We start from the raw sequence: 23,820 nt of genomic DNA, 5'->3' as shown, positions 1-23,820 counted from the left end.
TGAATGATTATTTATTGTTTTATTTGGTAGTTCTTAACCTGCAGGGAATTCCACAGCACCAATATTGATGCTATCTATGATATTTTGAGGGTGTCTGCGACCAACATTGCAGCCCACAAACTAGGCATACCCTAGGATTTCGTTAACACTTTGAGAGAGTTCTCTGGCCAAACATCAGTGTCTCATCTGACAGGCGATGCTGACAATCTCAACAGAAGATGTTCCCACAGTGCTTAATGTTTTGCTGCTTCTTTCTGTCCCCGGGTGGTTCATTGGGGGCTTTGATGATCAGAGCAGAGGCAGAATTCACCACTTCCATCTGGGCCGGTCTATTCTGAATGATCAGTTTCACAGTAATCCTTCACCCCTTCTAGTCACTGGTTGCCTTAACAATGCCATCACCAACCTTTTATGGAGACAAACCAAAGAGCCTGATCTTGGGGGCCAGTGCAGATGTGGCACTGACTTCCCCACCTATTTATTTCAAGTACACGACTTTGGTCTCATGGGGGTCAAACTTGAGAAGCATAACGGAGGCGGCTGGTGTCAGACAAACCCAGATGCAGAGCGACTGAAGAAAGGTGCATTGAACTCTCCTCTGATCCTACCGCTGAAAGCTCCACCTTTTTTCTAAGGGCTCTTGTATTTGGTGGAGTGTGCCTTCAACATTAATCCAAGCAGTTTCCAGCATTCCCTTAATCCTCATCTCTTGCTAGTGCACAGCACCAAAGTCAGGCAGATGTAAGAGATCACAGCCTTCTCATATTTGTCCTGAACATGAGAAAAACCCTAAAAATGTGCATGCACCTCCAGATTCTTCGATATGTCCCAGCTTTTCCAAACCCCAGTGGATAGCTCACACCCAGTGTTGTAAAATTAGGTGTCTGGCTGCTCTATTGTTTTCTCTACCTTTTATCTCATTTAAGACAACCCTGGTGGTGTAGTGGGTTACCAGCATGAGCTGTTGAACCTCAGTTCAATCCAATAACTACTCATTGGAAGAACGGTGAGTTGATTTGCTTCCGTAAAATGTACACCCTCAGAAACACTAAAGAGACTGTGACACTTTGATGGAAGTAGGAAGCACAGTCTTTCTCCTGAGGGGATGTTGGTGGTTTCGAACTATTGACCATGCAAATTGCACCCTAACGTGTAACCCTACACCACTAGCTGGTAGCAAAGTATATTAAATATACCAAAGACAGCCGGACGAACGAGCAACTCTGTCTCGAAAGAAATAGGGCAGGGAAAGATAGAGAAAGAACTAGGGCAGGGATTCGCCTTAGAAATGAAAGTGTCAAGAAGTCTTCTCGTGTATTTTGGATGTCTTATCAGGAGGGACAAATCCCCGAAGAAGGACATCATGACTGAAAGAGTAAAGGTTCAGAAAAAAAACAGGAAGTCCCTCAATGAGCAAGAGTCATCCAGTGCAGACATACTGTGAAGATGGTGGACTACTGAGCAGCGCTGTGTTCTGTTGTCCGTGAGGTTGCTATGCCAATTTAAAGAAAAAACTATCACAAAGAGTTTTCAAAAAGCAAAAGGAAATTTTACATTCTGTATTAAATCATTTTCTATATAATTTTTGAAGCTCCTCATAAATTCACTGAAGACACAACCACAGATACTCCTCAGACCTAACTAAATATCTTCCAAGGTCGGTTTTCTGTGTTTGAAAGCCTAGGCAATAGTCTCATAGAAAAACTCAGTCAATTTTCATTGAAGGAGCCTTCAAAAAGTGCAAGGAAGCAGCTGAGGAAAAACATAGCCACTGGCCTGAAGCTCTACAAAATCCTCTTCAAACAAGGCTTGTTTAAAAGTGAAGAAGAGGTCGCTGAAGACTAAGCGGATGCATAAGCAAATGTGGTGAAGAAAGATGATGGGGCCTGGCTATCAAAAGATATAGCATCTAAGTTCTTCAAGACTTAAAGATAAACAAGCAGCCACCTAGCTCAGAGGCAACAAAGCCCACATGGAAGAAGCACACCAGCAGCCTGTGTGATCATGAGGTGTTGAAGTGATCAGGCATCAGACATCAAAGAACAAGAAATCATACCATTGGGTGCTCACCTTCCCTATACGATCGCTGAAGACAATTGGTTACATAAGCAAATGTGGTGAAGAAAGCTGATGGGGCCCAGGTATCAAAAGATATAGCATCTGGGCTCTTAAAGACTTGAAGGTAAACAAGTGGCCACCTAGCACAGAAGCAACAAAGGCCACGTGGAAGTAGCACACCAGCTTGTGTGATCACAAGGTTTCTAAGGGATCAGGTATCAGGCATCAAAGAACAAAAAATGAAATCATTGTGAATGAGGGGGAGTGCAGATTGGGGAACCAAGACCCATCTGGAGGTAACTGCATATCCCTTTACTGGAGGGTAGCAAGGAGGAAATGAGCCAGTGAGGGTGCAGTGTTGCAATGATGAAACATACAATTTTCCTCTAGTTCTTAAATGCTTCCTTCCACCACTATCAAGATCCCAATTCTACCTTACAAATCTTGTTAGACCAGAGGATGTATACTGGACTAGATAGGAACTGGAAACATAGGGAATCCAGGACAGATGGTCCCTTCAGGACCAGTCGTGAAAGTAGCAATAGCGGGAAGGTGGAGGGAGGGTGGGGTGGAAAGGGGGAACTGATTACAAGGATCTACATATAACCTCATCCCTGTTGGATGGAAAACAGAAAAAGTGTGTTAAGGGAGATGTCAGACAGTGATAAAATAATAATAATTTATAAATTATCAAGGGTTCATAAGGGAAGAAGGTGTGGGGAGGGATGGGGAAAATGAGAAGCTGATAACAAGGGCTCTAGCAGAAAGGTAATGTTTTGAGAATGATCATGGCAACAAATGTGCTTGACACAATGGATGGATGGATTGTGATGAGTTGTATGAGCCCCACAAAAGAACATTTAAAAATTAATTAATTGAAATTGAAGAAGATTCAGGAACCTGAGTTCTAACCTCCCCAGAAGAATAGAAACCCCTGCTAGTAACAGCCTGGTCACATCAGAGGAAGGAATTCAGTGTAGAGAAACCAAAAGAAGCCTCAAATTCTTGGCTATCTTGAAGTGACATCTGCAGAGATGCCCCTCTCCCCAGTGCTCCAGAAAATCAGCTGAGGAGAAGGATTTTGTGAGAACAGGCCAACCTTACAAAAAACACTGACATTGGTTCTTTGAACAGAGAATCAACAATATACAGCATCCTAAGATCAACATATATGATGTAATTTTTAAGAAATCATCCTCCATAAGTAACACACAGAGTGAAACAAAATGGTACAATTCAACATAGGGAAGCTCAGGTAACATTCTGCAATAAAGACAACAATATGGTGTGGGATTATAAAGAGACTTTTCCCCAGCTTTGTTTCCCCCAAAGACATGGAAAGCATTAGGGGCTTTTGGCTAGCATATGGGGGGAGGTCAGATGCTTACAGACAGCTTCCCTGGAGGCATTCAGTCACCAGACTAAGGTAGACCCAGCTCCCTGATGTTAAGGACAAAGGATTACTTCTCCCTAAAGGTTTGCAGTCATTGATTTGGTTCCTGTAGGTGGAGTTCACACCCTACTGATTATGGTCTCCATCAGTTGTGCCAGGGAACAGGTGAAACCATCTTAGTGACATCCAAGGTAGGCTGCCATCCTGAATCTAGGATCCACCCATCTTGCCACATGTATACCCCAATCCCTCATCGTCCTATTGGGTGGATAACCCCAGGTTACCCCCTCCCATTATTGTATTACCTATAGCACAACCCTTTCCTGTGACGTATGTCTTCACCTGTAATTAGGGGTCTTACATCTCCCCAGAGAATATAAAAGCCTTGGTTAGCATTAAATCTCTCTCTGTCCACGTGAATCACCATTGAGCCTCAGTTGTGCAATGCTCCCATAAAATGTGTCTGACTCCTTTATTTCTATCTCTTTTATCTCTCATTCTCCCTATGACTCTACTATGATCTTCATTATTATTGCTGTAAAATTGCACTTACCGGGCCCGTGATGATGTGCCAGGGGCAGGCCTCACCTTGCAATACTGTAATACGGTACTTACAATACAGTAAGAGAAGAAACATAGCAGATATTAGTCGAATGGAGAAGATACTGAGTAGTTAACAAAAGACCAGAAACCGCCTTAAATTTGGAAAGAAAGTAATTAAAAGCAAACTGATCTCAAATAAAATTCTATAACTTCAACAAAATAAAAAGGGAAAATCATAAAATTCTCTTAAACAGTAAGGTAAAAACAGGAAAAAATTGAACAGAAAATCCCTAAGAAAATGGAAATCAGCACGGAAAATCATGATGAGCAATGAAATGAATACCATAAAAATATACCAAAATGCTCTTTCACCGGAGGTCTACACATCAACGCCACTGCTACCGCCATGTCTCTAGTAATCCCTGCGAACTTCCAGCACATTTTGTAAGTGCTCAAGACTAACATAGATGGGCGGCAGAAAATAGCCTTTGCCTTCACTGCCATGAAGTGTGTGGGGCGAAGATATGCTCGTGTTGAGGAAATCAGACATTGACCTCACCAAGAGAGCAGGGGAGCTCACCAAAGACAAGGTTGAGGGGGTGACCACCATCCTGCAGAATCCACTGCCATACAAGATTCCAGACTGGTTCTTGAATAGACAGAAAGATGAGAAAGATGGCAACTGTCCTGGCCAACCGTCTGGACAACAGGGTCTTTGAACATCTGGAGCAACTGAGAAAGATGGGGGCCCACAGAGGGCTGTGCCACTTCTGAGATTTTGACATCAAGGTCAGCACACCAAGACCACTGGCCGCCGTGGTCGAACCCGTGGACTGTCTAAGAAGAACTAAAGCCTATCAAACTTGTCTATTAGTGAATAGTTTATGCATAAAAAAGGAAACATATATAACAAAGTGATAGCATTAAAAACATACCCATCGATAATAACATCGTATGTAAATGTATAAGATCTACTAGTTAAGAGACAAAAATTGCTAGAATGGATGAGAAAACTTGAGCTATTAGTATGCTGCTTATAGAAAACACATCTCAGCTATAAGGACAAAAACAGACTAAAAAACAAAATATAAAAAATATCAAACTAATGGTAGTCAAAAGAAAGCAGAAGTAATATTAATTTTTGAAAAAAATGGATATCAAAGTAAAAACTATCAAGAGAGACAAAGAAGGCCATTGTATACTCATGGGAGTTGAAATTGGACAAGTAGACATAACAAAATAAACATCTACGTATGCAAAGAAAAACCTCAAAATACATTAATCTTACGTAACTGAAGAGAGGAAAGACTATAATACAATAATACCAGGAAATGTTAATATATCACTTATGACCATAACAGATAAAGAAGAAAGAAAATCCATAAAGATATAGAAGAAGTAAGAATACATAAAAAGAGCATAATATGCATCATTCCCAGTGCTCATAGAATACTCCAGAACAGATCATACACTAGACCGCAAAGCAGGCATCAATATACTTTAAACATTAAGATATTACAAAACATTTTTTCAGATCACAATGCTATAAAATTAGATATCAAGTACATGACAATTGACTTAAAAGTCAATTATATGGAACCTGAACAATGTTGTACTTTAAAACTTCCGAGTAACTGAAGAAATAAAGAATGCAATTTAGAAATTTCTTGAAACAAATGAGAATGCAGCATACCACAATCTGTTAAATGGCAAAAGCGGTACTGAGAGGGCAATTTTAACAGTAAGTACTCGCATCACAAAGGAAGAAAGGATTAAAACAGACACCATAACACTACATCTAAAACAATTAGAACAATAAACTCTCAGACACTAAAAGACAAGGAATAAAAACATTAGAGCAGAAATAAAAGAATCAGGAATAGATTAAATGTAGGAAAATTCAACAAGAATTTGTTTCTTGAAAAGGATTAACAAAATTGACAAGCCATGTGAGAACCTAACAAAGGTAAAGGAGAAAAAGCAAACATTGTAAATAAAAAATGAAAATGGTGATATCACAAGAGAACCAACTGAAATAAAACAGATAATTATACAATTTATGAAAAAGGTGTATTCCAACAAACTTGAAAATCTAGAAGTGTATGTTTTTCCTAGAATCCCATTACCTACCTACAATTAAACAGAGAGGTCTATAAAACCTTAACTTCAAAATAAAAATGTCTGAAACCAAAGGGTTTTACAGGGGAAATCTACTAATCATTTAGGCGTCATCAAACTACGGTCCGTGGGCCACATGTGGCCCACTGAAGGACATTTATCCGGTCCGCCGGGTGTTTTTGCCCCGTTTTTTTTTACTTCAAAATAAGGTATGTGCAGTGTGCGTAGGAATTTGTTCACAGATTTTTTTCTTTAAAAACTATAGTCTGCCCCTCCAACGGGTCTGAGGGAAAGTGAACTGGCCCCCTGTTTAAAAAGTCTGAGGATGCCTGATTTTAGAGAATAGTTAACACCTATTCTACATAAACAATTTCAGAATTTTAAAAAGGATAAGATATTACTAAACTCATTTTGTGAAATAAGTATGAACCTAATAACTATGCCATTCGAAGACATCAGATTTGACAAATTCTGACCAATATCTCTTGTAAATATAGGTGTCAAATTTTTCAAAAAACTGCCAGCTAAAATTTTCAGCAAAACATTTTTTAAAACATCATGATCAAGTGAGATTCATACCAGGTATCCAAAGATGGTTTAATATTAGAAAATAGTCAATGAAATCTATCAAGAAAATCCATCAAAAGATGCCTGGTTATCAAAAGATAGAGTGTCTAGGGTCTTAAAGACTTGAAGGTAACAAAGTGTTCATCTAACTCAGAAGCAACAACGTCCACATGAAAGAAGCACACCAAATCTGTGTGATCACAAGGTGCCAATTATCAGGCATAAAAGAACAAAACAATCTTATCATTGTGTGCTCACCTGCCTGATACAGTCTCTGAAGACAAATGGGTACATAAGCAAATGTGGTGAAGACAGCTAATGGTGCCAGGCTTTCAAAAGATATAGCATGTGGAGTCTTAAGGGATTGAAGGTAAACAATCAGACATCTAGCTCAGAAGCAACAAAGACCACATGGAAGAAGCACACCAGACGGTGTGATCACAAGATGTTGAAGGGCTCAAGTATCAGGCATCAAAGAACAAAAAAAATCAAATCATTGTGAATGGGGGGGTGTACAAGATCCAAGACCCATCAGTAGGCAACTGGACATCCCTTTATAAGAATGGTTGCGGGGAGGAGACGAGTCAGTCAGGGTGCAGTGTAGCAATGATTAAATATACAACTTTCCTCTAGTTACTAAATGCTTAATTCCCCCACTATCATGATCCCAATTCTACCTTACAAATCTGGCTAGATCAGAGGACGTACACTGGTACAGATAGGAACTGGAAACACAGGAAATCCTGGACAGATGATCCCTTAAGGACCAGTGCCAAGAGTGGCAATGCTGGCAGGGCGGAGGGAAGGAGGGGTAGAAAGGGGGAGCGGATTACACGGATCTACTTATAACCTACTCTCCGGGGATTAACAATAGAAAAGTGGGTGAAGGGAGACGTCGGGCAGTGTAATAAATGATAAAATAATAATAATTCATAAATTATCAAAGGCTCATGATAGAGTGGGGAGTGGGGTGGGAGTGTGAGAAATGAGGAACTGATTCCAAGGACTCAAATAGAAAGAAAATATTTTGAGAATGACGTTGGCAACAGATGTACAATTGTGCTTGAAACAATAGATTGATATATGGATTGTGATAAGAGTTGTATGAGCCCCCCCTAAAATTATCTTTAAAAAAGAATCTACCAAAAGAAACAATAATATCAATCAATACAGAAAAGGCATTTGATGGAACTCATTATCCATTCTTGATAAAAACACTTAATACAATAGGAATAGAAGGGAAATTCCTCAACACAATAAACACCATATGCAAAACCAGGAGCTAGCATCTCACTCAATGAAGAGACATTGAAAGCATTATCCTTCCCAATGAGACCCAGAGAAGGTTGCCATTTATCACTATTCTTATTTAATGTTATCCTGGAAGTCTTACCCAAGTTATAAGACATCAAAAAGTTATTAAAAATTACAAGTTGGCAAGAAGAAGAAACAAAATTTTGTTTCTTTACAGACACCATGATTTTATATAAACATCACAGAGAAACAATTAAAAACATGCTGAAACAAATTGAAGATTTTGACAATATATCAGAATATGAGATCAACAAACATAAATCAATTGGATTCTTGTATATTAATAAGGACTCTGAAAAAGAAATTAAAATAAAAACAATGACAATAACCACCCCAAAGAGAAAATACTTAGGAATCATTCTAACCAGAAAAACAAAAGGCTTATACAAAGAAAATTATAGAACATTTCCACAAGAAACTAAAAGAAATTTACATAAATGGAAGACCATCCCATGAGCAGTAAAGGAAGCTATAATGGAGTGAAAAATGTCAATATTACCAAAAGCACTCTATAAATTCAGTCCAATTCTTATCCAAGTCCCATCATAATATTTTAAACAAATGAAAACTTGAATCACCAGCTTCATATGGGAAGGAAATAAACCCATGAAATCGCGCGCACACACACACACACACACACACACACACACACACACACCAAGACACAAAGTAGAAGTCCTCTCCCTTCCTGATTTCAAAACCTATTATAAAGGCATGATAATGAAAACAGCTTGATATTTGTAATATGATAGATATGTAGACCAATGGATTAGAACAGAGAATTCACAAATACAACCATTACCCGATTTTTTATAAAACATTTTAAATGAGGAAATAGTCTTTTTGATAAATGGTGCTGGGAAAATTAGGTTTCCACTGGCAAAAAAAATGAAACAGGACCCATATCTCAAACACGTACAAAAAGGAGCACAAATACATTAAAGAATAAAATAGAAACCCCAGGACTATTAATACCATCAATGACAAAAAAGGAACAAACTCAAAGGTCCTGGTAGAAAGCATAAACACACTACCAAACATAATAAAAAACACCCACAAGACAGAAGACAAAATAGAGGGCAGAGGCCATTTAAGAATACGACACTTTTGTCCTTGTTTTGTTTGGTTTCTGCTTGTACGTATATGGGGGTGTCTGAGGAGACCGGTCGCTGAGGATCATTCTCTTGAAGTTGTGTTATATCTTTTTTTCATGTATCAGTATAAGAAGCTCAGGTTTAGGAGAGAGCAAGTAGAGTAAGGGATTCTGGGGTAGAGGGGTACAGCGGGGTTGGTGCGAGGAAGGGAAGTCGATGTCAAGGAGTCCGTGTAGAAAAGAATTGTTTGGAAAATGATTGTGGTAGCAAATGTACAATTATACTGGACATGATTGAGCTATGAAATCATATGATACATGTATTAATTCCCAATTGACAATAATAATAATGCTTCAGAAAAAGAGTAAAAAGAGGACCCACAGACAATAATAATAATGGCTTCAGAAAAGGGGTAAAAAGAGGACCTACAGATTAGGAAAAATATTTCAAATTTTAAAATGGGCACAAAATATCAATACATGGCAGCCAAGAAATGTTCTCCATAATTAGCAATACAGAGTTGAGAAATGATGAGATACCACCTCACACTGACACTGTTAAAGAAACTTAAAGCAAACAGAAAATACCAAATGCTAGAGAAGATGGGGACAGATTGGAATGCTTATCCATTGCTGTGGGGATTGCAGAATTGTACAGCTACTTTGAAGAACAGTATGGCACTTCCTTAAACAAATACCAATAGAAATACCATATGTCCTTGCGATCAAGGGATACACACCAACGAAATAAAGAGCAAAACAAATGCAGATATATGGATATCATGTTTATTACATCAGTTTCTATAATAGCAAAAGGACAGAAACAACCGAAAACCTCATTTGTGGTGACATGAATAAACAAACTCTGTGGTATATACACAACATGTCATATGCCTCTCTAAAAACCAATTGAGAGACTGTCAAACACCTCATGACACAGACGAAATTGGAAGACATTCTGTGGAACAAAGTTAGTCAGTTTCATAAAGAAATTTTTCAGGACACCACTATAAAAAGGAAAAATACAAAAGCAAAAGAAATGGTATGCACCACAAAGGAAAAGACTTTGAAGGCTATAATTGAGGAGAGAATAGGAGAGGGTTGGGACAGGAAGAGAAGGAGGGAGTTAATGGAAAACAAAAAGAAGATAGAGCCATATGCGGGGGCGAGTGGCTATGGGGACACAATCACAGTGCTGAAGCCCTGGGCTGTACAAGTATGTATAAAGTATAGTATATTTTGCTTTGTATGGATTATCCTCCACAAATGAAAGGGGAAAATAATGTAATTAAATAAACATGGACAAAATTTAAAGAGAAGAGGATCACAGTCTTGAAAACTCTCCATTTTCTTCCCCATCATATATGAATACTGGTTTGAGAGGTTAAAAAGGACTGAAAAATAAAAACTGAAACGGACTTCCATGTTTTTGTGGTACACAAAATGAAGTTTGTGGGAAAATTCCACAATATTTTCTTAATAATCTTTTTATTGGGAGCTCTTAGAAATATCATAACATTCCATAATTCAATCACGTCACACACACATTCTTGTGCCACTGCTACCACAATCAGTTTCAAAACATTTTCCTTCTTCTTGAACCCCTTGACATCAGCTCCCTTTATCCCCTCCCTCTCCCACCCTACCCCAAGAAACCCCTATTTAGTTAGTTAGTTCTTTTGCCATCCAAGATATCCATTCACATATTCTGTTGTTCACTCCTCTCCAGCAGAGTTGTACTGTCATCCAGACTATCAGCCTCCCTTCCCACCCTTCTCCCCACCCCCTTCCTGTGCCCTCAGGGAGCCATTACTCCTGTTACTCCTGTTAGTGGTTTCTCAAGGATTATCTATCTTGACTTTCATGGATTGAATGATCCTAATTATACAAATGAACATATGCCAGTCTAACATGATTAATGAAGTAAATCAAATAAAATACATAATGGAGGAGGAAATATTTTTAAAATAGAGGATAGTTATATGTTTCATCAGTGATATACCACACACTGGCTTAATCATTCCTTTCCTGTGCCTTTTCTGAGAGGGATTGTCCAATTGTTTTACAGGTGGGGTTTGGCCTCCACCACATCCATGCCCCTTCACATAGATTTGGTTGCTTGTGTTTGAATTTTTGATACCTTCTCCCTTTCATACCTCAAAATCATGCATGCTGGAATGCTTCTTCCATATGGGTTTTGTTGCTTCCCTGCTAGATGACCGCTTATTTGGCTAGAAGCTTTTAAGACCCCAGATGCTGTATCTTTTAATAGCCAGTGAGATAGTTCGTTGATTGTGCTTACCTGGTCGATAAACACATGTGGTGTCGTTGAAGCGCGGAGAGATAAATGGCGCAGTGAGCCTCTCCTTTCTAGTTCTCAGGTCTCTTGCTTTCTGTGGTCAGACCAGGGTGCAGCTGCCTTAGCCGGTTCCCTGCTTCAGGTGGCAAGGCTCACTTCCTGTAAGTCATCCCTAAGAAGCCACGTAGACCTAACCTGATGCAGCACTGGGTGCTGGAGCAGCCATGTGGAGACCCCTGTCAGTGATGAGATGCTTACATGTTCACTGATTAGGCTTTTCTCCTGCACTATGTGTCATTGCGTCTGTTTTGTGAGATGGAGGAGGACTTTGTGGATTGGTGTCGGACATATGAGCTAATGTTGGACTTGTGGGCTTGGGCAGCTCTGGGTTGTAATGTTTTCTTGCTGTGTACTTACCCTTTAAATAAAACTCTCTCTTATACATATGAGTTTCTGTGGCTTTGTTTCTCTAATGTACATCAACTTTCTTAACCACATTTGCATATGCACCCATTTTGTATTCTGTGATCATCTCAGGATGGTGACTATCATACAATAAGACATTAGTAGAACAAACCATTCTTATACCAAAAAGATTTAAGAGCAGGCCCAAAGTCCATGTGCTTCTTGTTGCATTTGCATATATACACACATAAATAGAGCAATATTTAGATATTTACATATGTCCACATCTATGTATATTTTGTTCGTTAATTCTTTTTCTTTCCAGCTGCCTCAATCTCACATTTACCCATCGTTCCCCTCTCAGTAATTCCTCTCAGGTACAATTAGATTGATCAGACACCACCACAAAAGCTACACCCCCCTCGCCATCCAATTAGAACCCTTAACATACCCGTGTGCCCATCATTACAGGCTCACCACTCACCTCCCCTGCCTTCTCCCTTACCATGCCTACTCCACAACCTTTGGTCCCACTGTTGTTGTCTCCATGGGATTGCCTCGCCAGCCTATCTTGTAGAGATAAATGAGAGAAAGAGAGAGAGAGAGAGAGAGAGAGAGAGAGAGAGAGAGAGAGAGAGAGAGAGAGAGAGAGCAGAGGTAGCATACAAATAGTCCGAAGTCTAACAGAGATCCTGACACAGAGTATAGAATATTACTCTGTTCAATACTGAGAAGGACAAGTTATAATCCAGCTGTCCAGTCCCCCCTTTTTATCAGGGTTCCATATCCCAGGACCTACTTACCTAACAGCAGATATGTTCTTTTTTAGTCTTCAGCGATCGTGTATCTTTTAGCTTCGTTTTCCCACAAACTTGTTGAAGCCCTCTCATATAGCTCACAAAGTTCATGTTCTGAAGCCCGATGAGATGAGTAGGGCTTCAGGGTCTTAAAAGCCTGCAAGTGGTCATCTAAGATACAAATATGGATCTCTCCTGGGTAGGAGAAAAATAGTAAGAAAGTAATCAACCTCAGATGAGAAACAAGTTTACAAGGCTGATAGACTACATGGTCTAAGACCTCAACTACTCTGAGAACAGAAGAGCTAAATGGTGCCCAGGTACCACCTTGAGCTATCTGATGGACGCAGGGGCACACAATAAACATCTCTGATTAGTATGGTAGAAAAATATAGAACAAACAAAAAATTCTTAAATATTCGCAGACTACTTGGGCCACCTGAGGCCAGAGGACTCTCTGAGCTATCATCTTGAGATACCTTGACCCACCCCCCCAAATAGATCCTGTTAGATGAATATTATTGTAAAAAAAAAAACAAACACCTGCATGAGTGAAAAGGTCAACTTTTAATCCCAAACAATGAAGACAAAAGAAGAAAGGAAAGGCAAACAAGAGTACTGGAAATAGAAAAAAGGTAACATAATTAAAAGGAATATTGAAACCATATGAAAAACATCAGTAATGTCATTTTTCAATATGTGTGGAAATTGTCAAGGGGGAAATGAACATGTTTAAATTTTCACCAGAATACAATAAAATATTATTTTAAAAGTAAATCGAAAATTACCATAAAATGTCAATATAAATGTAAAGAATATGGAATTACTACAAGTCGAAATCAAAGATTAAAGGTGAAAGAGTTAATTTCCTGCTTTTAAAACTTTTAAAGTCCACAGTAATTATGACATCATAGTATTAACATGAGGATAGACATACCGATCGATGGGCGGAAATATCCAAAGAAATAATTTAAAAAGGAAAGATACCTACATATTTATGATCAATTGATTTTCAACCAAAGTACCAAGTAATCTAATGGGAAGGGAATATTCTTCAATAATTTTTTGGATATATACCTGAGATTGGTAGGTTTATTGTGCCAACCAGTGAACACATGGGGTTATTTCAAGGGTATTTTAATAGAAGGACGAGAGATAAATGGCTCCAAGAGCCTTGCCTTTCTTGTCTCTTGCTCTTTGGTGATTGGACCAGTGTGTGGCTGCCTTAGCTACTTCGTTGCCTCAGCGTGTGAGCTATACTACCTGTGGGACACCCAACACATGGACTGTGTCGCTATAGTTTGAGGTTCCTTCAAGGCCTGCTTGACCATATTGCTGGTGTAAACATCACTTGAACTCTGGAAGTTAGGACCATGTCATCTGGCTGACTGTTGGTGACCTGCCCTGCTGTTTGCTACCTGTGGCTGGATTGTCTGAATAGTTCTACAGAAGATTCACCTGTCTGCTTCATTAACTTGCACCCAGCAGACCTCATGAGTTGAAGTACTGCCATTGTATGAATTGTCTCACAGAAGTGAATTGCACTCTGCCATTTGTACCGCTCTGTGTACTAATGAGCTGTTCATTTCTTATGTTGTATCTCCCAATCTATCTTTCTGTCTATCTAAAATCATGCATGTCTTGGTCTTCTTTCTCTAGAGAACCCTGTTTAACACAATGCCATTTATAATATGAACTTAACTTCTATTTTACAAAAATTAACCAAAAAACTATCATATACCTAAAGTTGGGAGCTAAAGCTACAACACTTCAAGAAGGAAATATTAGAAATTATTTGTAATCATGACTTCAGGAGATATTTTATCTATGAAATAAACCATACTCCATGAAACCTTTTTGAAATGATAAATTACACTATGTAACCTTTTTCCTCGTTTTTTTTTAAATGAGGAAAAGGACAGACATTCTACAAAAGATTATGTATAGATATCCCAATCTAATACACATGTGACAATATACTTAACATGCATAATTGGCAAAGTATAATTGCAAAGTGATTTAAATTCATATGCAACTAAATCAGCGATGCTCACAGTGATAGAAAATGAAAAATATTGGTGAGGATGTAGAGAAATTCACGCTCTCAGACACAATTGTTGAGTATGCAAAATAGCTTATCTGCCTTTGAAAACACTTTTATAATTCCTTTAAACATTTTATATACACAATGTCTATAAAGTGCAGCAATTCCACGCCTCAGTATTTATGCCAGAGCGATGAATCATTTGTTCACCCCGAAACCTATATGCAAACGCTCACAGCACCATTGTTCATAATAAGCAAAAACTGTAAACAACCAAACTGTACCTCAGGGACTAGATAAATAAAATGCTGCATGTATATGTGTGTGAGTGTGTGTGTATATACATACATACATACACAATAGTGTACTACTTAGGATATAGGGAATGAGTTGTTATATATGAAAGGTGGATTAACATAAAATATGCTAACAGAAGGCACACACAAAATAATCTGTACTTCATGGTACTATGTATGAAATATTTAGAAAAGTTATAACTATAAAGACAGACAACTATTAGGCCATTGCTGGGGATGAAAGGTTGTGTGGAAATTTCTGTGTACAATACAAAAATGCATGAGCACATGAGTAGCAAAACAAATGCAATTGAATAGAGCCAAATCTGTGAGAAAGGATAACTAGAGAGCCTTATAGGTCATTGAGGACATGTTAAACTATTTAATCAGCAGTATGAAAACATTTGATTATCTCTTCATGGACAAATAAATAGAGCCCCATTCCAAGCCATTGGCAAAAAATAGATTTCAAATGAATGTTCTTAAATGTAAATATTAAAAATTTAATTATTACCCTCAAAATTTCATAATTAACTGATGAGCACCAAAAACCACCAGCCTTGATGAACAACAGCAATGTGGGGGTTAAAGGAGACAGCAGTGGGTGTAAGATACAAAAAAATAATAATTTCGCTGGGCTAGGAGTAGGGAAGCCGAGAAGGTGGCGGTGGATCAGACGTTGAGCCGGAATACCTTTGGCGAGCTCGGAGTCTAAGAGAGATGATTGTTTTAAAAATAATTGTAGTTTGAAAAACTATAAATCCACATGACCAAACGGATAGACTCAGAAAAAGCATTCAACAACATGTAACACCAATTCCTGTTTAAGACACTTGAGAAGCTGGAATGGAAGGAAAATTCCTCAAGACAATACAAGCTATATATGAAAAACCAATGGCCAATGTGGTAGTCAATGGAAAAGACTAACACAATCCCACTGAAAAAGGAGACCAGAAAAGTTGCCCCTTGTCCCCACTCTTAATTACTATCATGCTGGACATATTAGCTAACAACATAAGGCAAAGAAAAGACATCAAATGTTTTCCGCTGTGGAAGGAAGAGGTGAAAATATTATTTGCAGATGATATGATTTTATATATGGAAAATCCCAAAAGTTCCACAAGGGGAGTACTGGAAGCAATAGAGGAGTTTGGCCGAGGAGCAGGATACAAGATCAACAAACAGAAGTCCATTGGACTGTTACACACATAGGATAAGACCACAGAAGAGGAGATCAAAAAGGTGGTACCCTTCACAATAGCCAAACACAAATTGAAATATCTAGGGATATACCTGCCTAAAAGAACAAAAGATCAATATGAGGAAAACTACAGAACGCTATTACAAGAAACCAAGAGCAACCTCAACAAATGGAAGAATATCCCAGGCTCATAGATTGGAAGGCTCAATATAGTCAAGATGTCAGTTCTGCCTAAGGCACTCTATAAGTTTAATGCAATCTCGATACAACTACCCTCATCTTCCTTCAAAGAAATGCAAAAGCTGATTGCCAACTTCATATGGAGAGGGAAGAAGCCCAGAATTAGCAGAGAACTCCTCAAGAAGAAGGATACAGTAGGAGGGCTTGCTTTACCTGGATTTAGCACACAATGTACAACCACAGTGGTCAAAACCTCATGGTGTTGGTACAATGGCAGATACTCAGACCAATAGAAAAAAACTGAAAAGCCAGAAAAAAATCATCAGCATAGAGACAACTGATCTTTGATAAGGGCCCCAACATTATCCAAAGGGAAGCAGATGCCCTTTTTAACATGTGGTGCTGGAAAAATATGTATATTTAGCTGCAGAAAAATGAAGCAAGAACCTTATCTCACTCCATGCTCAAGAAGAAACTCTAAGAGGATCACAGACCTTGAAGTTACACCTGAAACTATTAGGGCCATCAATGAAGGAACTGGGATGAACTCGAGAACTTTGGCACAGGGAATACGCAGGCTATCACAAATAGGAAAGGACACAGATACAGAAGAGAAACATATTGACAAATGGGATATAATGAAGATAAAACACCTGTGTACATGGAAAGAATTCACCAGGAGAGCAATAACAGCGTCCACGGACTGGGAAAACATCTTTAGCAATGACACATCACACAAAGGCCTTATTAGTAAAATCCACAATACTCTGGTAGCTGCACAGGGGCAGACATCTGCATGGCCCAAAAACGTATGAGAAAATGTTCCTGATCTTTAGCCATAAGAGACTTGCAAATTAAAACAACAATGAGGTACCACCTAACACCCTCAAAGATAGCCCAATTGAAAAAAATAGAAAGAAACAAGTTTTGGAGTGGCAATGGGGAGACAAGAACACTCATCCACAGCTGGTGGACCTGTAAGTATGTACAGCCACTATGGAAATTGATCTGGTGATATCTAAGACAGATGGAAATCAAGTTACCATATGACCCAGCAATCCCTTTACTGGGCATATACCCAGAAAAGGTAAGAAAGAAACCAAGGCCAGACACCTGTGCTCCAATGTTCATTGCGGCACAGTTCACAATAGCAAGGAATTGGGAATAATCCAAATTTCTATCAACTGACGAGTGGATACGAAAGCTGTGGCACATACATACAATGGAGTACTATTCATCGCTAAAAAGCAGTGATGAAACGTATGAAGCACATCGCTAAATGGGAAGAATTGTAGGAAATCATGCTAAGTGAAATAAGCCACGGACAAAAGGACAAGTACTACATGAGTCCGCTGAGGTAAGCTTTAAAAAAAAATGCAAAAGGGCCATAGTGGAAAAGCTGTTGTATACAAACATTCCTGGGCTAAGGACCAGGTAGTATGGCACAGACCAGACCAAATACAGGGATACATATGGTAGACAACTAAAAACAAGGTGGGAAAAGGAAAAAATACTAATAATAAAAAGGAAATGGGTATCAGGGGCACAGGGCACTAACCCACCCAAGGGGAAGGTGTTGCTTACATCTCCATAGGGAAATATGGACCAGACGTGTCTTAGATAGGGTTCTAACACAATAAACTATCACAAGACTTCAACCTAGTGCTCCAAAAGATGAATGCAACATGCCAGGGTGGAGGAGGGAAGCAGTGAAGAGGTGTGACGGGCAGGCCCTAATCCCAAATACTATGTGGATACCTGTCCCTCCCCCCACCCAGAAGAATTTATTTCAATGGACTTCATTGAATCTGCAGCTCCAGGAGATGGAGATATCTGATTGGAGTACATTGGAGCCGATGAAAGGGGAAGTGGAGAGAGTGGAGAACATCCTGACCCACTAGGCCTTGAGGACAATGTCCCCAATTTGAGAAGCTAGCCCACATGGTCGGCCCCACTATGAGATATGATGTCCCTCACTGACCCATAGCCCTACAGGGGACAACACCAAAGACACAGTGAGGGAATTGCGCCCTAGATGATCCCGCCACACCTAGGCAAAACAGTAAAGTGGTGCAACAGAACAGCAAGTAACAGAGCGGCAAGGTCTACAGGGAATGTTAAAGGTGGACTTTGGGCCAGGGCAGGTTCCCCAACATACTGGGCAGGTAAACACTCCTAAAGGCCAACAAATTGTCGTTGAACTGAATACAAGCTTTCCTTTCTTCTGTTTTGTTTTTACCATCGGTTTATTGTTGTTATGATTTTGTTGTATATTGTTGCTTGGTTTTGCTCTGTCTTGTTTTTGTATAAGTTATTATCTCAGCAGTTCTGTCTAAATAAGATAGGCTGGATGAACAATCTGGAGGAGAAAACAACGGGACTGAGAGTTCCGCAGGGACTTGGAAGAGGGGAATGTGGGGGCAAAGGTAGTGGTTTTAACAAACCCAGGGAGAAGGGAAATACAAGTTACCCAAATTGGTTGTGAGGTGGGTGTAGGAGACCTGGCAGGGCATGATGAAGGGTAAAGTAACCAAGAGGAATTACTGAACCCCAAATGTAGACTGAGCAGGATAGTGGGATAAGAGGAAAATCTAATGAAATAGAGGAAAGAGCTAGGAGGTGAAGGGCATTTATAGAGGTCTAAATAAAGGCATGTACATATGCAAATATATTTATATATGAGGATGAAGAAATAGATCGATGTGCATATATTTATAGGTTTAGTTTTAAAATAGCAGAAGGTCACTGGGGCTCCACTCAAGTACTCCCTAATGCAAGAATACTTTCTTCTATTAAATTGGCATTCTATGATGCTCACCTTCCCGACACAACTGCTGACGACAAAGCGGGTGAATAAGTAGTGTGGTGAAGAAAGCTGACGGTGCCCCGCTACCAAAAAAATATAGGGTCTGTGGTCTTAAATTTTTTGAAGGTAAACAAGTGGCCATGTAGATCAAAATCAATAAAGTTCACCTAGAAGAAGCACGCTAGCCTGAGTGATTACGAGGGGCCAAAGGGATCAGTTATCAGGCATCAAGGAACAAAAAAATCATAACATTCTGTTCTCACCTCACTGATACAATCACTGAAGACAAATGGGCGCATAAGCAAATGTGGCAAAGAACGCTGATGCTTCCCATCTATCAAAAGATATAGCATCTGAGGCCTTAAATGCTTGAAGGTAAACAAGTGGCCATCTAGCTCTGAAACAACAAAGCTAACCTGGAGGAAGCACACCATCCTGTGTGATCACAAGGTGACGAAGGGATCAGGTATCAGGCATCATCAGAACAAAAAAAAGATATCCCAGTGAATGAGGTGGTGAATGCGGAGTGGAAACCCAAAACCCATTTGCAGGACACTGGACATCCCCTTACATAAGGGTCTTGGGGATGAGATGAGCTAGTCAGGGTCCGACATAGCAATAATGAAATATACAACTTTCCTCTAGTTCCTAAATGTGTCCTCCTCCCCCACTATCATGATTCCAATTCTACCTTACAAATATGGCTAGACCAGAGTATATACACTGGTACAGAGAGGAACTGGAAACACAGGGAATCCAGGGCGGTTGATCCCTTCAGGACCAGTTGTGTGAGTGGCTATAATTGGAGGGTGGAGTGAGCGTGGGTTGGAAAGCAGAAACCGGTTACAATTATCTACATGTGACCTCCTCCCTAGGGGATGGACAACAGAAGAGTGGGCGAGGGGAGACGTCAGACAAGCAAGATATGACAAAATAATAATTTATAAATTATCAAGGGTTCATGAAGGAGGGGATTATGGGGAGGGAGGGGAAAAATGAGGGGCTGATACCAGGGGCTTGGGGGAGAGCAAAAGTTTTGAAAATGATGAGGGCAATGAATGTTCTTTACACAATTGATGTATGTTTGGATTGTTTTAAGGGTTGTATGAGCCACTAATACAACTATTTAAAATAAAATAATTGGAGCTTTGGTCATGGGGAAGCAAATGAAGGAGATTCAGATAAAGATGGGGCAGATCTGCTAAGTGTAGATGAAGATGAGGATTCTGGGACCTCAAAAGGAACAAAGGTGAACTGCTGATCTGAAATTGTTTCTTGATGACCTATGTAAGATAAAACAAGACTGAAAGTATTAAAACTTTGAAAGGGAACCCACTTGGAATTAACATGTTAAGCGACCATAAGACTTGAGTGAAAAGACACAAACTGCACCATTATGTTCGGCAACTGTAGTTCATGGTAGACGTTTGCAACATGCTAGCGCACGGATGTCATTAGTGCAAGCAGCAGCCCAAACAGAAAGGAACGGATACCCACCTGGTGCCCAGAAAGTTGACACTGCTCCTTTAAGGCCTTTCCTTCGACGCCACCATATTGCCAAGGCGCTCTGACGTCAACAATGCTACCCCTCGTGCCACGCCCACGTCAGAAGAAGCCCGCTGGTCTTTCCGGGAGCTTCCCGTCAACGTCCGTCCGTGAGCAGCTTGAAGGTCGTCCAAGCTCTGGAAGAGAAAGGACGATCACCGCGTCTGCCGAAGTGGCGGTATGAATCTGTCCAAGGACTTTCACAAGAACTGTAGACAAGCCACAGGTCCGAGTGAATCGCCTGGACCGTTATCCAGGATGTCGGTTCCTCGGAATTCTGCAGGCCCTAAGTCAAAAAATACAAGAGCAACCAAGAGGCGTTATGGCCCCAGCCAGGGTAAGCCCCCCACTGATATGACTGTGAACTGTGATGATAGTAGACAGACATACGTGCAGACTAGTGCGAACGTCATTCTAGCCAATGCGAAAGGAACCAAAATGGCAAAGAGGAAGGAAAGGAAACCCAGCCTTTCACATCCACATGATCCAATCGATTTGTTCAGTGATGATGAGGACAGTGACAGAGCCAACAGAAGAGAGAGCGTAGCTCCTCAACAGGCTGCTTCAGCATGTTGCTCCCGAGCGCCCCCCACCGGGGGTCTGGAAGCAGCCTGCAACGAAAACACACGTAGAGGAGGCATTGTGGCCCAAGCCAAGTTAAATACCGCTCCATTGGCAATGAAAGCTAGCAGGAGAAACCCTTTTGGCAGTTTGGGTCTCAAGAAGCCTCCAAAACGGCGTAAAATTGTTTCTGAAGAAACCGTAGTCCATCCTTTGTCCGTAAGATGCCAGAGATCCTGTGACAGGGTCATTTTAAAGTGTCGATGTGTACGAGTAGGAATACTTCTCCGGGTGTTAATAGAGCCAGTCACTTTTGCTTTGGATTTTATCAAGATAAAGCTAGAAGAACCGGAAGGTGGTCAGGTAGCAATTACCTTAGACACCTCTGATGTAATGAAATGTGACTGGTGTCAAGTCCGAAACCCCCCAGTCGTGTTTCTCCAGACCACACCAGCAGTTTATGGAAAGTTGAGCATGCAGCTGCAAATGCACAAGAAAGAGAAAGTTTGGACTGAGTGTAAAGAAATAAATAAGATACCGACTCTAGAACGATATATCATCTTAAGTTTTGACACTGACCTTGATCTTGAAACAAATACACGATTTGAAAAAATCCTTACTGAAATAGGTAGAAAAAATAAGGTTTCCAATTTTTTTTCAAAAATTTCCTTTGTAGAAGCCAATACCAGAATTGTTGCCTGTAGCAAAACCTATCCCGAAAGCTTCAAAGGAACTGTGATAAAAAAAGTAAACATAATGAAAACTATGTCCTTTGACTCTAAAATACTACTTCAAAGCAAACAGAAACTCCAGTTGGTTGGTGATGACAAAGCAACTGGACAGAGCCAAGCCGCCTTTACTGGTCCTGTAGAAAAACTAATAGTGTACCCACCACCTCCAGCTAGAGGAGGAATCGCTGTTACTAGTGTGGACCTACACTGTCTAAAGGAAGGGGTATTTCTAAATGATATTATTATTGACTTTTATTTGAAATATTTGGTGCTCGAGAAACTGAAGGAAGAGGAAGCGAACCGAATTCATATATTCAGTTCGTTTTTCTACCCATGCCTGACTGACATTAAAAGACAGCTTTTGCAGGAAGGTACCAATCTACCAACACCAAAAAAGCGACATCTGAGAGTAAAAACCTGGACCCGGCATGTAGATATTTTTGCAAAAGATTTTATTTTTGTACCCCTTAATGAAAATGCACATTGGTTTCTGGCTATTATTTGTTTCCCTGGCTTTGAGAAACCACAATATGAGCCTAATCCTCATTTCCACAAAAATGCACTCGTCCAAAAAACTTCAACTGTAGTAGACCGTTGTATTTCTTCTCCTCCAGCCAACATAATGGCCAGTTCTTCACAAGCCTGCTCTGCCAAGACTGTAATTTCGAGGATTCTAAACAGAAAGCCTCACATGCCTTTATTTCCTTCAAAGGGTGCCCCACGGGAAGAAAGGGACCCTCGGTGTGGGGAACAAACATGCAACGTAAAAGGTAGTTTGGAAAAAGTAAGCCAGACTGCAAGTGAAAGTGAAGCATCAAAGAAAGGAGATTCCGTGTGCGAGAATGTTGTTGATAAGAATAACAGTGAGCATGGGCCACAAGGGGACTGTTTAAGACCGTCACAACATGCACACGCAGTGAGTGAAATCAAGCCAAACTGTCCTCATGAGTCAACCTTCAAAGAGCAGGAGAGCCCTTGCAGCCCGGAGAGAGGACAGTGGCATTTCGAGCCCACCATGTGTAAGCAGCCTTGCATCTTGCTTCTGGACTCTCTACGAGGCCCTTCCCGCTCACATGTTGTGAAAATTCTTCGAGAATATCTAGAGGAGGAATGGGAAATTAAAAAAGGCACCAAGAGGAGTTTTTCCACAGATGTCATGATGGACCTGAGTCCAAACGTGCCCCAACAAAGCAACCTCAGTGATTGCGGTGTCTATTTGCTGCAGTATGTCGAGAGTTTTTTTGAGAACCCAGTTCTCAATTTTGCACTACCTATGGATTTGAAAAACTGGTTTCCTCCTCTAAGAATACGGTCAAAGAGAGAGGAAATCCGCAACCTAATTCTGAAGATGGAGGCAGAGCAGTGCAACGGGAGAACAAGCGTGCAGACAGGCTTTCAGAAGAAACGCCTTTAGGTGAAGGAACGCAACCAGATGACGCCAGGATCTCAGACTGACCATTTCTCTTGCCTCTAGAAATAATACACGTTTGATCTTGGTCTAGACAATAAAACATGCAATTGTCCATGACTCAGAGTGATTTGTAAACTTTCATGCTTCTCTAAATGTCCTATAATTAATTTTCCATATAGTATGTATTAAGTAAATGTCGATAATCATGTTAATGGGGCCAATTTTCCCAGCATTTATAATTTCGTTTTTCACCCATTAGGAAGTTTTGTTATGTGTTCTCTGTTTCTAGAACTTAAACCTGCAACTTCTAAGCACAAAACAAAAATAGAGGAAAAAATAGAAGAAGAAGAATTTATAATTCATCAAGGTTTGACTAGGGTGTAAAGGTGGGGGAGGAGATGGAGAGGGAAACAAAGAGGAGCTGACACAAAGGGCTCAAGAGAAAGAAAAGATTTTGA

At 40.1% G+C, this 23,820-nt stretch overlaps 3 pseudogenes; 2 read left to right on the top strand and 1 right to left on the bottom strand.

Annotated features, from left to right (window-relative positions):
• Positions 1 to 33: 33 nt before the first annotated feature.
• LOC142433356 (large ribosomal subunit protein uL11 pseudogene) lies at positions 34 to 529 on the bottom strand (annotated as a pseudogene).
• Positions 530 to 4,400: 3,871 nt separating this feature from the next.
• On the top strand, positions 4,401 to 4,845 carry LOC142433355 (small ribosomal subunit protein uS13-like; annotated as a pseudogene).
• Positions 4,846 to 14,652: 9,807 nt separating this feature from the next.
• Positions 14,653 to 23,406, top strand: LOC142433354 (sentrin-specific protease 6 pseudogene; annotated as a pseudogene).
• The last annotated feature ends 414 nt before the right edge of the window (positions 23,407 to 23,820 follow it).

The sequence above is a fragment of the Tenrec ecaudatus genome, chromosome X (genome assembly GCF_050624435.1).
Source record: "Tenrec ecaudatus isolate mTenEca1 chromosome X, mTenEca1.hap1, whole genome shotgun sequence".
Taxonomy (NCBI): Eukaryota; Metazoa; Chordata; class Mammalia; order Afrosoricida; family Tenrecidae; genus Tenrec; species Tenrec ecaudatus.
This window is presented reverse-complemented; position numbering and strand designations above follow the sequence as displayed.